At 36.8% G+C, this 17,393-nt stretch overlaps 1 protein-coding gene across 2 annotated transcripts in view; it reads right to left on the bottom strand.

Annotated features, from left to right (window-relative positions):
* DLC1 (DLC1 Rho GTPase activating protein) overlaps window positions 1-15,363 on the bottom strand; it is a 263,297-nt gene extending 247,934 nt beyond the window's left edge. For both annotated transcript variants that reach the window (XM_069014032.1, XM_069014033.1), the window contains exon 1: window positions 15,197-15,363. The gene's annotated coding sequence lies outside the window, so the exon portion shown is untranslated. The remainder of the gene's footprint in view (window positions 1-15,196) is intronic.
* Between the last annotated feature and the right edge of the window lie 2,030 nt (window positions 15,364-17,393).

Raw genomic sequence — 17,393 nt, 5'->3', positions numbered from 1 at the left:
TTTGAAGACTGCCTCTTTCAAATGCTTAGGAGGCAATTAGGCATGGGGAAAAAGCACCCCAGACTGACACAAATAACACTAGGTGTAGCTTGTGCACATCCTCTTGCCATAAGCTACTGAATGGCTGGAGATTTCCAGACCAATCACTATATTAACAAGTAATTTTGTCTCTAGCATTTGCAATTGCATTATTTTCTCCCTAGAGGTAAATCAGGAGAAGAACAGAAATAATATGGGAAAAACAAGGCAGAGCAAAGAGATGATCCAAAAAGTTTCTTCGTACTATGTATCTTAATTTCTGTAAGATTCACTCCTGGGAAAGGATCATATTGTAATTTTGTAAATATGTACTGAAGTCAGAATATTCAGAACAACAAAGGGATTTTTTTCTGATGGTCTGCAGTAAGCATTTATAAGGCCAACTTATTAGCGTGAGAAGTCCTCCTGTCATTCAGAGGTGCATTTATCAGACCCAGCAAATTAGCAGCCTTAATAGCTACCAGCTACCAGCCAGATTGGTATGAGCAGATATAGGGGAGTAATTAAGAAGATACTATCAATATACTCTGTGATGACTGACTGTCCTCAAAGTTGTGCACGACATTATCAGTAAAATCTCTATTCCTGTAAATATTTTTCTCTCTTTTCATCAGCTCTCAGTAGAGAGAAAAGTGGAGAGAAAAAAATATCACTCCATCATGTTCCAAGCCTTACCTCTGTGGCAATTTTATCACAGTCAGCATGGACTTATTTGAGAAACCCAGAAAGAAGGAATTTTAAGAGCTCAAACATGCTTCTCTAATGAAAAGGTGGTTGAGGTGCTTAGGGGTAATATTAGCAACAGTGTGTTAAAATTTCTGCTATTAGTTTTCCTCTTACCTTCTAACAGCATAACTGAAGCAGCTTTTTCCTGGACTGTGAATTTAAACAAAAAACAAAAAGCAAAAAATCCAAAAACTCCTACACATTAAAAACCAAAAACCTACACAAAACCCCAAACCAAACAACCCCCCGATCCCAAAAATCCCTCGCTGTTCTCCCTTCCAAACTGCACTTCATAGTGCCCTCTGTTTTTTAATTATTATTACATAGTGTTAAAAATGCAGTAAAAGTGATTGCAGAAGGCGATTTCATCATGAAGTCACTTTTGGCCAAGTTACTTTTATCCGACTGTAAAACTTGTGTAGTAGGATAGCAGCTCATTCTGCAGTTAACAAAAGTAGTAACGCAGGTTCTTTCTTCGCCAGGCAATAAAGGGTTTCTCCCTCCCTCTCTCCCCTCACAATATGTTTGTGTTTTGCATCCCTCCTAAGTTTCTAAGATATGGAATTTATATTCTCACCATACAGTCAGATTGCACTTTGGTCAGAGTGAGGGTTATAGAAAGATGTATGAATTCCTTTTCTTTGTACTTTACTAACTACAAAAACATAAATTATAAGTGTATGTAAAACCTATTTGTGGATACAAGCTTTAGACACTTTCTTCCCCTCCTCCATTTTCTTTCTCTTTTTGTTCCTTACTGTGAAAACCCACCCCAGCTCTAAATCATGCACCTGGATGTTTTATGCTTTGTTTCAGAGAGGGACATTGGGGAACAAAACCAGAAAAGATAGAGAAGCAGTGTAGAAACTTTACACATATTAAATATGGATGACATTCAAGTGTGAGAAGCAAAGGAGAGATTATTGTTCATAGCTGTTTCAAAGAATGCAGACTTTATTTCACTACGCAGTTCTGAGATACCGTTCTAAAAACTTTTTTGTTCCCAAGCTAAAGGAATGGAGGGGACCTGCTCAGTTCATATCTGTTAAGCACTGGAGGACAAGTATGAGATTTGTGGGGGAAAACAGACGTTCAAAGACTGTAGGAAAAATAAAATTATTTCAGCAATAGCCAAAGCATGATTGTAGATTAAAGCCCACTAAGGCTAGCAGGCAGTCCTATTAGTGTTGAATATGTCCAAACTCTATATAAATCAAGAAACAAAAGAACTACTTGCTCAAGACAGCTTTGTTAGTATCAGGTACCAGTGGAGAACATTGTTCATATTGCTGCATTGCACAGTACCTCCCTGAAACCAAACAGTTGAAACTTAGTAAGCCCCTGCTTAAGAGCCCTGAAGGTAAGAGCCAGACCCTGAAAGAGTAGAATGAAGTTGTCTAAAATGCATACATGCCCAACACATGCTAAAAGTTAATGTGCTACAGAGATGTTCTAAAAAAATCTTGATTGTTGAGAAACAGTTTCTAGTTCCTTATCAACAGCTTATTCCCTGTTTAAAGCTTCAAGTGATGAAGAAAATTGTTTATCACATATCTATAGCATAACAAATTTTCAGTACGTGCTGAATTAACTACTGTTTTCTGGACTTAGCATAACTGACTCCCCAAAACCACGGGCAGCAAAACCAATCTGCCTGGAGGCTACTTGACACAGGTCCATATGCCACTGCACACTGAATCACAGTATGTTTAGGTCAGGCCCAGAGGTCCTGGGTCTGAAGGCTGACACTAAGGCTGCCAAACTCTTCAGTGGCAGTAATTTTCATGGTACGTGGTTATCACTGAGACATCCCCTCCTTCCACAATTTGGATATCTTCAGATATCTCCATATTAAAATAATATCCATGGGTTTGGGCACACCTTCACACCTGATCATGATCATTACTGATCATGACATCATCTATGTGGACAGTTCATCAACCACCCCTGAGGTAAAGCATAGGGGTGTTGCTGTTACCTCATGCCAAACTCCTAACCAGTTTCTCATAACATAGGTAGAAGGATCACTGGCAGGAGGCAGCTCCTTATTATCTCTCACTGTTTTAATTTTGTATTTCACTTTATTTAAACATGAGTTAATGACTCAATTTATGTTTCTGCAGCTGAACAGCATTTTTTCTGAATCTGTTTCCCTCCTTTTCCCAGTATTAGGTGGTGTTAAAATTGAGACATTCAGGATAGCTGCTGCTGGATAAGCAATGAAAGGACAAAAATCATAGAATAATTTGGGTTGGAAAAGATGCCCAAAAGTCATCTAGCCCAACCCTCCCACAAGGAGCATGGACTTCTTCAACCAGATCAGTTTGCCAGAACCAACTGACAGATATGGGCTTTCACTGAGTACAAGTGGGTGTGCAGAGTTAGTGGTAAGGAAAACAAAGTTAGTGTTGATCAGTGGGCTCCCCAAAGATGGAGCAGTTGTAGGAAGTGCAGGAAAAGCAGCTGGCTTTCCTATTTTTTTTTTTTTTGGGACCTGGACAATCACTTAAATATTACTTATTGTGGTATTTCTGATGTCTGAATCCTAGTAAGGAGACTTACTAGGATTTGAACTAGGACTCTAGTAAGTATCTAGATGTCATTAAATAGCCTTCTTAATCTAGTTGTCAATGAAATAATTTATGCTGCATGTAGCTGGCTATGCAAACGAATAAGAACCTACTTAAACAAAATGAAAATCTGTTATATTTCCTCGTACAGTAATCTGGAGAGCAAACAGTACCTAAAACATGAAATATATTCTATAAATTGAGGTATTTCCCAGCACTCACACAAGCTTTTAGAATCTGAGAGGAGAGGAAAATTTCAGTGCAGGTTAAATTGATTTTTAGCCACTTATACTTACAGGTAGGTGCTCTATATATAACATCAACAACTTAAATCTCCAAAGTATAAATGTCAGAGACCCTTGCTCTGCCTAAAAGCAATTTGCTAGATAAAACCAGGGAATTTCAATTAAGGATGAATGTGCAATTACTTTAAGGAAGAATAAAACCAAGCTTTCCATTAGGAATATATGAGCAGCTGTTAAAAAAAATAAAATACTGTCAATACTGTCTCTTTATTCAATTAACTCCTAACCTTGCAGACCACAGATCATTTCATTTGTCACCACATCGATTAGGCAGCTCTACAATTTGGGAGCACTTCTATGCCATTAGGTTATTAGATCCAGCCAATTTCTTTCCCGAGAATTACATGAATACATTTGACACATTCATTAGCTAATGAAGTTAGACGATTCATATCAAATCCTTTCTGTATGTATTGAGAACTACCCTTATCAAAACTCCAATTCAGAGACAGAATATGTATCCTTTTTCAAGATATAATATGCGACAGCTAATATTTTGAAACTAAAATTGTCATTTCCTTGCTGCTACAAACTACAAGAAACAAGTAAATGATCTTAAGCAACAAAACCCCCCAAAATATTAGCTGTCAAAATCATTAATAATTTAATCTATTAAGTACAAAAGCCCTCCCTTTACTATTTTAAAATATATTTGAACTATATTTACTCTCCAAACAGTAAAGCAATCTTCTCATCTCCTGCTTTGCTGACTCTGAATGCACTAACTTTAACAAGTTATTTTTATAGAGCCAGATGCAGAGAAGTTAAAAAAAAAATCACCTTTTTTTTTTTTCCATAAAAATTGAACTGCTAATGTAATATCTAAAGTAATTTTATGCACAGAAAATAAATAGAAATGCTTCCTTATGTTTTCATGGGGTGTATAAAAGAAAACAGTAAAAACATTCTCCTACCTTAGTCAAAGATGCTTGCTGCTGGCTGACTGTAACAATTTTACTTGCATCCTAGTAAACTCTTGAACAGTAATCCTGTTATGTATCTACAGCAGCTTCATGGGGGTGGGACTTCTGTGTAATAATGAATTCACCAGAGAATTTTCCCTTTCAAAGAGTGCTGCTACAGACAAGGAAACTGCTCCACACTTACTGTCACAAGCTTTTGGATGATTAGGTTAAGATGCAGAGAATAAGTACATGTACACACATAGAGTGATGCAGATTCAAATATTTCTTATATGCTAAAGCTTTGACAGGATGAAAACTGCAGTATGCTTTACAGGGAAAGTGTATACATATATATATATGTGCATGTGTGTGTGCATATATACACTTTATATTTGCAAAAAGGAGAGTCACAAAAGGTCATTGTACAGAAATTATTTTAGTCTATAGGGGTGCGGCAAAATAGCATGTCTGGGTCTATTAGTGAGTCTAACCATTTAATCTGAGAAAGAGAAACTCCAAATCAAGCATGTCAATTCTTACCTGCCCCCCCCCCCCAAAAAATAAATAAATTAAGACTAACCTAATCCTAAATTATAGGCTGCATAAAAAGCAGATACACACCCAGCCTACTGGCTATCACTAACTTCCCATGTAGAGTGGCAGCTCAGACATAATGAAGAAGCTCTGTAATATGTTAACCCAATAACATAAAAAATAGCTTCCTGCCAGCTCTCCAACAAAGAACAGTGATGTTTATAGTCATTATTATTAAGATGTATGAGCAAAAATACCTTGCAGAGTGTGTGTGGTCACTTGAAATAGTCGACAACAAATATGAGAGCAAATTGATACTTTGGATGAAAGAGATCTATCTGGCAAGGTTATGGCAGTGAATATGACAAAGGGTGAAGGGTCCCAGTATGCAGCCAACCACCTCAGTGGGGCTGTAAGAATAATGGTGATACAACCCGATTACTGGCCTAAGTGAGCCTATCAGCCCTTATTAAATCATCCAGCAGTTTCCTTATCTCATTTACAGATAAAAAGCAAAACAAAGCTGACTCATCGACTTCCAGCTCTGCAGAGCTGCTTTACAGCAGGTCAAGCCCAGCCTGTGCTGGTGTCTGGGATTGCACCCTAGATGCAGGATCCTGCATTTGCCTTTATTGAATTTCAGAATGTTCCTCTCTGTCCATCTCTCCAACCTGTCAAGGTCTTTCTGAAGGGTAAGCATAGCACCCTGGGGTATCAAGCACTCCTCCCAGTTTTGATGCATCAGTGAACTTGGATGAAGGAGTAGAGTGCCTTCTAAGCAAGTCACTGATGAGTAAGTTAAACAGTTCTGGGCCCAGTATTGAACCTCTGGGGACACTACTTGTGACAGGCTTCCAACTAGACCCTGTGTCACTGAAAATGAGTCTCTGGGATCTGCTGTTCAGCCAGTTCTCAATCCACTTCACTGTCCACTCATCCAGCCCACGCTTCCTGAGTTTGCCTATGAGGATGTTGTGAGAGATGTTGTCAAGGGAGACAATATCCACTGCTCTCCATTTATCCCTCCAGGTAGCTGTTTCATTGTAAATACAATCAGGTTTGTCATTCCTTCCAGTGACTCCACTTATCTATCGCTTTTATAGCTTTCTTTTTAGCTAACTCACAACAGGTACAAACAATCATAGCTTTCTTCTGTATAAATTCCAGCATTCATTCAGGGTGTGAAAGACAAATTCGACTCACTTCCCTTCAAAAGAAACCTGCATTTCTCAAGTCCATGCACGTAAGTCATGAAGTGGTCCATGTGTTTGCCATAACTTTTTTCAAAACTGTCCCAACAGGGATGCCACACTCAAGAATCTGAGTTTCTTAAAAGACAAACCAAAAGAATAAACATCATCCTAGAATGTTCAAATGTGAGCATTACCTGAATAGAAGATAACAACCTTATCTAAAGTAGAATTCTGAGGATGTTATTTCAAGAGAAATGAAAAGAATTTACAGTTGCTCAACTCAAAGGGCAGAAGGTGAAGGAAGAACAGCGAGGGAAAAGAATGATAATATTTAGCTATGTCAAAAGCAAGAGCAGAGATGTTTTCCATCTTTACAGCAGACAGCATAACAAGCAAAAAGTTTAAATTGCAAGAAAATCGGTTTTCCAGTGCCTAATTCTTGGATCTACCAGTAAAGAGGGAGACTCCTTAATTTTCTTATTTACCTGGGAGCCTTTAAAAAAAGTTCAAAAAAACTAAAAAAAGGTTAAAAGTTAAAAAAAGTAAAAAAAGGTTTAAAAAGGTATAATAAATAATCTGGGAAGAGTTAATTTCACATTGGCTCAGTGAGGTGATCTGTACATGTCTACACAAGTTTTTCTGTACAAGCTCTGAATATTCAGGAGGCAGAAATGAAGCATTTTTCTGGAAGAAATAGTTGTATCCCAGAACAAATGTACATTTTTTAATTTGTAAAAATATTCAAAATAATTATTTTTATAGGAATTACTTATGTCAATAAAAGTGTGAATGCTATCCTGCTAATAAGACACTTAAAAGTAATATAACACTAATTTAGCACTTCAAATAAATTTTAAATATATGCTCGATGCTTTAATTGAAAAGCTTTTACCTTCACTCAAAAACAATTAAAAGAATACAGGCTATTTATGTAAAATAAAGTTTTCTTTTTTCAATTTGATGCAAAAATTAGGAGCATGTAAGACTACATTTTATACTGACAGAACAAAATCTATGTGTCACGTGTACTAGACTTCTCCAAGTGCTGTGATTCAGCTCTTAATACGAAGTAATTGCACCCTGGTAGACCTTAGAATTTAATTATTCTGACCTAACAGACTGATTTTACCTAAGATTTTCTTTTATTGATCTAATATGCAGTTGAAAGGCTGTCTCAACTACTGGCCTGTGCATTGCTTGTATTAAATTACTTGTTTTCATCTACTTTACAGATTACTCCAAGGAAAAGTGATGCCAGATAGCCAAGGTATTGTCTTTTAGGTAAATAAATTACATGCAGCCTCCTTTGTTACTGTTAGATCCCCAGACTTGCAGTTACACTTCTTCAATTTGATAGTTATAGTCAGTATTGGATAAAGTTCTTCTATACAGTGATTCTTTAAACAATTAAATTGCAATATTTTGTAAGTAGAAAGTAACCTTTGATAAAGGAAATTAAATTCCATGAAATGCCATCTTTCTGCAAAGAGTGATTGGATTTACTGATACTGTGTTGTAGAACCGTGACCAGGGTTTAGCAATACCTGCACATCATCAAACCAATCACTTTTCAGGGAAAGACACAAAATACTTTAGATATTGGAAAGTGCATTTCATCTGCAAGCTGTAAACAGACACTCTGATTGTCAGAAGCAAATCTGAGTAGAATCATGGCTCAATGGCACTTAGCACAAATAAGACATCTTCTCACATAAGTGTTTTCTATCCTTTTCCCCCTCCAGTCAGAGGAACTCAATCTGCATCTCTAGTACACAAAATCTCAGACAATTTTCTTTACTTTTCCATGATAAAGTAAAAATCATATGGACAACTGGCATTGACCTCACATGGATTCTGTATTTCAGTAAGATATTGATAATGTATGGTGTCTATCATGTTTTGCTCTGGTAATATAAAGGCTTCTGTGTGTAGTCAGTTCTTCTGATCATTAGGAAAACAGCAGAGCTCTTGTTGCCTCTCCAGGGTAAAAGGTACCACTGCTATTACTCATCAGGAGCATACTTCATATTTCCTTGCAACAAAGGCTGTCAAAAGAGAACCTGGGGCAGCCCTCTGTAGTCACCTGGTGTACCTAACTTTGGACTTATCTAACTCTTTAGAGATTGCAGAACTGCACCTAAAGGTATTTCTGAGACAGTCTATTAAAAAATGCCATCCTGTAACATAACATAAATACCTTGAAAAAATATTTTTGTTGCAGAGGTTTGGCAATACAGCCTTAGTAATAATATTTGGGGAGACTAGGCCAACACATTTACCATAAACATACTTTCCCACAGAAACAATAATTTTAGAAAGTCATATAACTGCAGTGAAGAAGATAATGAAAAAATACAAGATGGACCAATATGCTACAGATAGACTAGAGTGCATCAAATAGTATTGTACTGGGAAACAGTTAATAAATACCTCTGTGCATATTTGCTCCATTTAGGAGTTGCAGTCTTTTGAATTAATTTTTTCTAACTGTACTTCTTTGCAGCTGTATATGAAATAAAAGAGCACATTGAAGAAAAATCTCATAAACTGCTGCAAAGAAGACTAGAAAAAACTTATGCATTTTTCAGTTGACTTCACAACTGACTTGGTGTGTGGTGTTAATGTCACCATAAAGTTCTTAGGAACTTCAAGGAAAAGACGTGTTTTTCCTTCTACAGTTTTTCTGGAGATGCCTCACTGCACTAATGTACTGCTTACCACATTGTACAAACTGCTTTCCAAACTTTTACTAAGAACACAGCTCTTAAGCCCAAGTATTATGGTGTTTATGTCAATACAATTCTTAATGCATTCCTGTTGCTAGGATAAGTTTGTTTACAGCTTGTGGATGAAGTAATTCTCATCCACTTTTTGTGAGGATCCCCTGGTTTTTTTCATTGGCTGAATAGTTACATCTAACCTCTCTTGCCCTTTATGCGTGGGCAGCGCTTCCTCTCCTTGGATCATATCTAATATTTCAATGGCAGCATCAGTTCTTACCAGCACGAAGGGCATTGTTCCAGCAGCCTAGTTATACTGTAAGCAAAAATAATTATATCTCATCTCTTCTGAAAAGCAGGCACTGAAATGGGAGCAACCCAACACACTTTAATGAGATTCCTTTCTACAAAAGTGTTTAGCCTCCTGTCTTATGACAGAACATTAAAACCACCTTTCCTTATGTTTAATTAAAAGGTATAATATGGTTCAACAGTTATTAAAATGAATAGGATAGCTTTTTTTCTGTTAAGCATTATTTGTCTTGGAAGTTTTCCTTTCTTACCAAGCCAGGGGATGGTCGTTAGGTTTCAGACTGGTAGCAAAAAGATGAAAACACTGCTATATGTAAAGTACCACAGGGCAATAATGAATTAGGTAGAATAATGAAGAGTGAAAATGTCTTCACTTATTCAGAACGCTCTGTTTGTCTGGTTATCTATACTATTTGCACAAAGGTCACATTTAGTTAAACCAGATGTATTTCCTTTGATTATATAACTTAACATTTCAAGATGAGAATTGAAAGGCGATTCACTTCTCATAACACTGTGGAGGACAATCACCATGCTCAATATGCTGCTTAAGTGGCATCCAGGAAAGCATCCTCACTACCCTAATCTGCAGAGCACATGCTGACAAATAAGGTAAGAAAGGAAAAACCATAGGGGAATTCCTAATCTCATATTGACAATTTTTTTTGTTTGTTTTCAAGTTATTTATTAATTAGGACATGAACCAGAACTCAACTGAAAACTGCCAGGCTCAGAGAAGAAAAAAACCCACACATAATTAATTTTTATGTAATTATTTTATACAAAGTAGAATATTATTAGAAAGAAAAAAAAATATTTCAGAACATTTATGAATCTGGATACTAAAACATTTAGTAATGAAGGCTCCAATTCACAAAAATCTAGTTTGTACAGGTATCAGAATTTAAGTTTCTTGTTTTTCCCTCATCAGTGTTGACCAGCATAGGTGTTAAGAATTTTTACAGGCAAGAGAAATTGAGTGCAGTAAGAATGATCTGCCATAGCCAAAAATTGATGTCTGGGAGGTTCAAGCTGAAATGTAGAAACATCTTGTTCCTTCAGGAAACACTGGAACGAATTACCCAAGGACACTGCAATCTCCATCCTTGAAGCTTTCAGTTTCTGCTGGACAAAAAGCTCCATTTCAAGCAGTTCATTCAATCACAATAGTGATTGTTGACCATTACTGGACAGCTGTGTAGAGTGGCAAAGCTTTCAACCATACATTGTGCTGCAGAGCACAGACTGTAGTCCAAATCATCTGCTGAGGTGAAAGCTCAGACAGGAGGAGTAAGAGTTCTGAAATGTTATGGGCAGCTGGACAGATTGAGATTAAACTCAAGAGAGGCCATTTTCCTGAAATCAAGCTCCAGTTTTCATATACTTATAGGCAGTTTAAGTGAGGATGAAGAACTCTAATTATTGGACAAAATCATGACCCTGTGATATTGAGGGGTCTATCGCTGATTTGAACAGGACCAGGTTTTCAGCCATCATGCTCTGTTTCAGAGTATTTGTTCTTAAAGAAACCTAAAAACACCCACTAAACCCCATGAGCAATACCCATCCACCTGCAGCCACAAAAAAAAACCCCAAAACCAACCAACCAAACAACTCTAACAAACAAAACAACCCTAAGACTCAAGTAAATTGAATAAAAATCTCATGGAATAAATCTAAACCGATGGCCACAAGGCAGAAGTAAGAATGCACTACAGTTTTGCTATCTTGCTTCAGAGCACTGGCAAGCATTCATAATTCTTGATACTGCAGAAGCTTCTACATTTCACATGAATAACTAAACAGATTATAAATACTTTCACTTTGATATTCATAGACTGATATCAAAATATTGAAACATTCCCTGAGTTTCCTGTTTCCCATGACTTCCATCTCAAATTTTTCTTAGTGACCTTTAAGAAGGGGATTTTTTTGCTCTCCTAGTTTCCATGAAAATTAATGTAGCCAAAACCAGAACTAAGACCACTATTTAGAGACTTTTTTCTTTTTTCTCTTTTCTTTTCCTTTTTCCTCTCCTCTCCTCTCCTCTCCTCTCCTCTCCTCTCCTCTCCTCTCCTCTCCTCTCCTCTCCTCTCCCTCTTTCTTCCTCTTTCTTCCTCTACTTATTTTGGATTATCTTCCTTCTTTTGTTCAAATCCTGATGTTCTGTTGCCTCATTTAGAACTGTAGGTTTTACCATCATTGTATAAAACTTTTCAGATATTTGCAAACTGTTATGACCTGGTGTACTTGCTTTAATTTTTTTATCCCTCCAGCTTTTATTGTGATAAGTTTTGATTTGAGTGCATTTTTTTAATATATATAATCTTAAATACATTCATTTCACAGTCATTCTAGGGGCTGAGGGAATCAACTGAATTACACCGCAGAAGACTAATTTTAAGATTTTATATTCTGTGTATTCTGTATAATTATTGCATTAAAACAAATTTTAAATAGTGAAGGACTAACTTTCTAGTATACTCTAACAATAATCCAAGTAGCAGTAACAAAAAATATAAAAATTCACACAATGTGCAGACAATGTGAGGACTGAAAAATGTGTAACAGATGATGGTGTGTTTTGTTTGCAGCTCTTGTAGCCTTGTTTGGGGGATTTTTAATCGTTTGTCTTATTTATTTATTTATTTTTAATACACACAGTGGACTTTCTCCAAGAGGCACCATGTAAACAAGCAGTTAAAAAAACCCCCCAGAGATCACAGAGCCAGTGAGCTGGGTTCTGCAGTATAATGACTGTAGTCACTGGGCTGCAAAGAGAGAACTGGACTGAGGGAATGGGTCATTCCTTTCCACTTGGCACTGGTGAGGAGTGGCTGAGGGAACTGAGCTTGTTTAGGCTAGAAAAGAGATGGTTACGGAGAAACTGGTTGCGCTCTTTGAGGAGAGATATAAAGGAAATTGAACAGTGCTCAGACAAGTAGAGCAAAAGGTCAAAGTGACAGTGGTAACAACAAGAGCAATTATAATTGGATATAAAGATATTCTATCTAATGAAAGTAGTTAGGTGCCAAAGCAGGGTCCAGAGAAGTTCAGATTTTCCATATCTGAAGACTTGCAAGACAAGTGAAAAAACCTGATCTACCTTTAAAATTAGCCTTTCTTTAAAAAGAGCTTTAGCTGATAGCTCCAGAATTCACTTCCACCCTAACTTTTCCTAAGATTCCAAGACCATATTTCAGAACTGCTTCATAACCATACCACATAGGAGGCTTAGGGTTTCATTGAAGAGGACATGAAGTGGACACAGTGCTCTTCCCCCATCTGCATCACAGTGCTAATATAACTGTAGAAGATTTAAAAAAAAAAAAAAAAAAAAAGTGTCAGATTTACCACTCAGTTTATTAGCAAACATTATCTGTTAGCTACAAATAACAAATACAGTTGCTGTACTATTCAGCACTGCTCCTAGGTACATACCCTACATGAAGGAGGCCGTCTCCATAACTTCCCTCATATTTTCAAAAGCTGCCTTAGCGTTTTTTGCAAAACTGGTTTTTACTAAGCTATCCTTAGTGAAAGAAAAAGTAACTCAGAGAAAGAAAACCAAAGGAAAGCTTAGATTGCTTTCATATGCTTAGAAATTAGGCTGGGGGCTAGAAGTAGAAGGTCTGACATTTCCTCCAGCTCCCTTCCCCTCTCTCTCTCTTTCTCTCTCTCTCTCCTCTTTAATTATTTCACAAGAGTGCACAGAAGAATTATTATCTATTTATATTTTAAAAGCTACAGCTTCAGGTGCTCTATGGTGAACTCCATGGTAACATGACATCTTGCAACTTCAGTGCTTGCAAGACCAAGAAAATAGATGAAACAAGCAAGATAAAGAGCATAAGTGGATGTTTAGAAAGGAAATATTTTTTTTATTTAGTGACAAGGACTGTAATATGTTCTATTCCTCATGTATTTGGCCTGCATATTCTATTTATAACCTACTCAGAGAGTTATGTTGCAAATGAACATCTGGACTTTATCCGTTTGGCTGTATTGTTACTTGCTCTGCTTTTTATTCCAAATTTATTTTCACATAACTCTGTACAGCGCTTCACATTCCCAAGGGTTGTTTCTACCAGATAGTATTTACATGTCCACCTCCTGCCTCGATTTTCAGTAGTTTTTCCACAACTGTTTTCAAGCATCAGAAACAAAGTGGAAACCTATCATCACACACAGTTAGCTTCACACACCCTTCACACAGGGTTCTGAAGTAGAGAAATATGAAGTTACTACACAGTTTCCAAATAGAAAAAACCCACTTTGATTACATGTTGGAGGGGAGAGAACTTTCTAATATTTTTCCCAGGACACTGTACTCTATCTGCTCTTGCTCAAGAAGGTCTTGCAGTCTAATCAGGGTATAACCTCTATGATCCCACAGAGATCATCAAACATATGACATTTCCTTTGAGATTTAACACCTTGCCAGCTATCCTGAAATACTCTATATTCTCAAATAATTTAAAAAGTCAACACAGATCAGAAGAATGGTAATTAATGATGTTAGTCTTAGAGTTCCGATTCCTTGCCAGCAAGATTTAAGGCCAATAGATTTTAAGATAGCTATTCTGAGTTCTTACAGCTACAGCAAAAATGAAACCCTGGAGTAGGAAAGGAGCTTCTTCAGAAGTGCAAAAAGCCTGTTAATAATTTTTGAGAAGATTCAGCTGTTGGTATTTGCTTATTTTTATTAGTTTTAAACCTTATTATTCATCCTGCCGAATATCTATCATGCATCACTTTCATTAGCAATTCAAGGATATAAATTAATAGTTATATTGGAGATGCCAAACATGCATACTGGAGTACAATTTAATATGGCCCAGATCTTCAGATCTTAGTAAAATAGAATATTCCAACACAAAATATCTTTATACTTCGTGTTAGTATGTCTTTCATTCCATCATCTTCCTTCTCAAGTGTCAACCATGCAAGATATAAGAAATAGACAGCTGTTTTACTCACAATTGTTAAATTAAAATTGGATAGCACTGTTTTCCAACTTTAAATATATATCTACCAGGAAGTTATGAGAAGGCAGTAAGAATATTAACCTTCAATGTAAAGTTACTACATCCCTTGAAAAACTACTTAAGAAAATTGGATGAAAAAAATCATTGATACAGGCATTAAAAAAAAGCATCAAACCTACTGGGCCAGGCTGTGCATCATTAAAATAGAAAAAGATATGCTGAAGTATTGAAATGCCCTCTTAAAATATTACAACATTATTTAAGAACCAAACCAAGATGACTTTAGCCTTATGCCCAGCCCTACTGTGGTGCCTTATCTGTATTTCCATAGAACAGCTTACATCCTCCAGTCCTGTGTGTAATGCAAAGCAAAAACAACACCCAGCACTCCACAATCACTGCTTGTTGTGTCAGGACACAGAGAGCATTTCTAAGACACCTACTGACACCTGACAGATAACAATAACTGGAGCAAATATTAGACAGTACCTGATACTCCAGCTCCCAGAAATAGATCCCAGCTGCTGTAAGTCTTGTATGAGTAGTAGTACTTTGAATCACTCAGTGGTCATTTTTACAACTTCCCTTTTTAAAGCATTTACTTACAGCTACTGAAAAAAATCACCCCTGCAAACAGTATGACAGCTTAGCCTCTGTCATACACTAACATAGACAAGGCTGATACTGTTCTCCTTTAGATATTGAGTAAGCAGATTTGTTATTTGAACAGCAACCTAAACATATTTTGGCAGTCAACTACCACCATTTACATTTACCCAAAATCAGCATTTCTGCAAGTGATAAATGACAAGTTAGCAAGCAATTGATACTGTTCTGACAAATTCTTTAGAAAGATACATCTTTCATAAATTCTGAACCAAATTCTCCTCAGCTTCTGCCTCACCTCTGGAAGCTTCTTGGTTTTGGCCAAAACTGTAGAGCACCTAGTGAAAAGCAAAGCAGGAATGTGATTCTTCTTTTCCAGTGCCACAACTACGAAACAAGAAACTTGTCTTTCATATAGTCGATTATTTCATCACATAAGTAGTGCTTCCAAGCAAAGACACAGGCTGCTAGTCATTCAGGTGTAATCACAGTCCACCTCCCCTCCCTTAAGGACTGCTTTACCAGCTGTTACCACTAACTGAAAACAAGTTAAAATGGGAGAAGTTATAACTAAAGTCAAAGATGTAGGTTTTATTTACCAGCTTCACCAGAAACAAGAGAAGTATGTCTTACCAAGAACAGTTTCATAGCCTTTAGAGATAGATGATAAAAGACAGAAGCATGAATTATTTGTACATTTATTTTTTCCATCTAACAATGCAATAGTTGTTTCTTGCTTTTCCATTGACATCCCTTTATACAGTTGTGCTCTACAGAACAATAGAGGCAGTTGTAGAAATGAAATGAGTCACAAACAACATGTGACTTGGGGCATGCAAGGCAGAGCTGATGATATCACTTGGTCTCAGCTGCCAAAGGGTGTAACAAAATCACATTTGTTTACTTCTTGAATCCATAATTTTGCTGTTAATCTGAACACATTTTTTCTTTTTGAAAGTAAGACATTATGTAACATGCAGTGTTGTTCATAACTTACCAGTACTAACTTACATTTTGGTTAGCCCTAATGTTATCGTGATACAAGACACTATTCATGTATTGAATCATCTCATCACATGGAGGTGACAAGTATCCCTGCTGGATCAGCAGGTAAAGATTAATTCCTCCATGTAAAAGGAAGTTGGCTGTTACAGCAACACATCTTCATGATTCAAGAGATATTAATTTTAAATTGAAACTGCATTTCTCTTCTCCTAGAGCTCTGATCATCATGTACCTGCTTAGGTTGGCGAGATGGAAACACAGTTTTTATTGCTTTTTTTTCCCTACTCATTCAGTAGGGCAACCTGGAAATAAATTTTTTAACTAAACTGGAGTATTTTTTTCTCATCTGTTGTGGTTCAATGGCTAATTATCATCTCCCAAATATTTGCAGGCTTACTCACTTTAAGTGTCAGAGTACATGCCTATTATACACCGTCCATTACACAGTGACAGCCGGAGGCATTCCCATTTATGTTAGGTACTGGATTAGAAAACAAAAACAACAAAAAAACCCAACCACACTTAACCACCATGAGAATTATTTTTGTATAATCAGTAAACTGTACATCAAGTGCTCTAGATCAAGAAAAATAAAGGAAGAAAGCAGTTTGAAGAGAACTTAAATGTCCAAAGTGAAATTAGTGCTTTCATGCCTATATGGAACTTCCACTGCTCTCAGTGTCAAGATTTCTTTCCCGAGTTTAATAATCTGAGAGCAACAGTGCTCATGACTGTTTCTCCCAGTATAATCTGATTTTTAAAATTCTAAATTCTAAAATCCTTCTGAGATTGACTCTAAAATGTTAAAGATGAGTGTTGTTGATCTACCAATGATTTGCCAAATGCAGATATTGTTTCTTCCACAAAGAATTCTAGAACTACATTTCTCTGGCAATGCATGAATGGTGCCACATGAAAGTTTTTCCAGAACAGCTCTGTCAGTCAAGGTTCAGCTGAATTTTAAGTGATGTTTGAACACATATTCCCTCAGCTGTAGTTAGAAAGAGATAGTAGTATTGAAAAGGTATTCTTGTGAAGTTGTACCAGAAGATGTCTGGAAATCATCTGTCATCACTGTCGTTGTAGCATGCTGACAAGATGAGAAATGACCGTTCTTCTTGCCCTCTTGTCCTCAAGTTAAACTTCAGACTTCATAACCTTTCTTTAGCCAAAATAAACCAGTTTTTGTAGTTATCACAAGTCTCAAGGTTTGGATTTAACTATGGAATGATGCAGAATTCTCTGTGATTCAGACCTGACTGCACAACTGAATGTCTTTCCGTTCAAGTTGCTCAAACAGGGATAGTGACGAGGTAACCTTCTAAGCTCCAGTAACTACTACATGCATGCTCTTTGCCACCTCCTACTGTTAAATACAGCAGCAGGACACTGAGCTAATGTGTCACATTTTGCAGGCTGGGTGGTCTTAGGCACATCCAGGGTGAATTACCACAACTCAGTAGTAGCACAGTCCTGGTAGTCACTTACTA

This window comes from Aphelocoma coerulescens, chromosome 4 (assembly GCF_041296385.1).
Source record: "Aphelocoma coerulescens isolate FSJ_1873_10779 chromosome 4, UR_Acoe_1.0, whole genome shotgun sequence".
Taxonomy (NCBI): Eukaryota; Metazoa; Chordata; class Aves; order Passeriformes; family Corvidae; genus Aphelocoma; species Aphelocoma coerulescens.
This window is presented reverse-complemented; position numbering and strand designations above follow the sequence as displayed.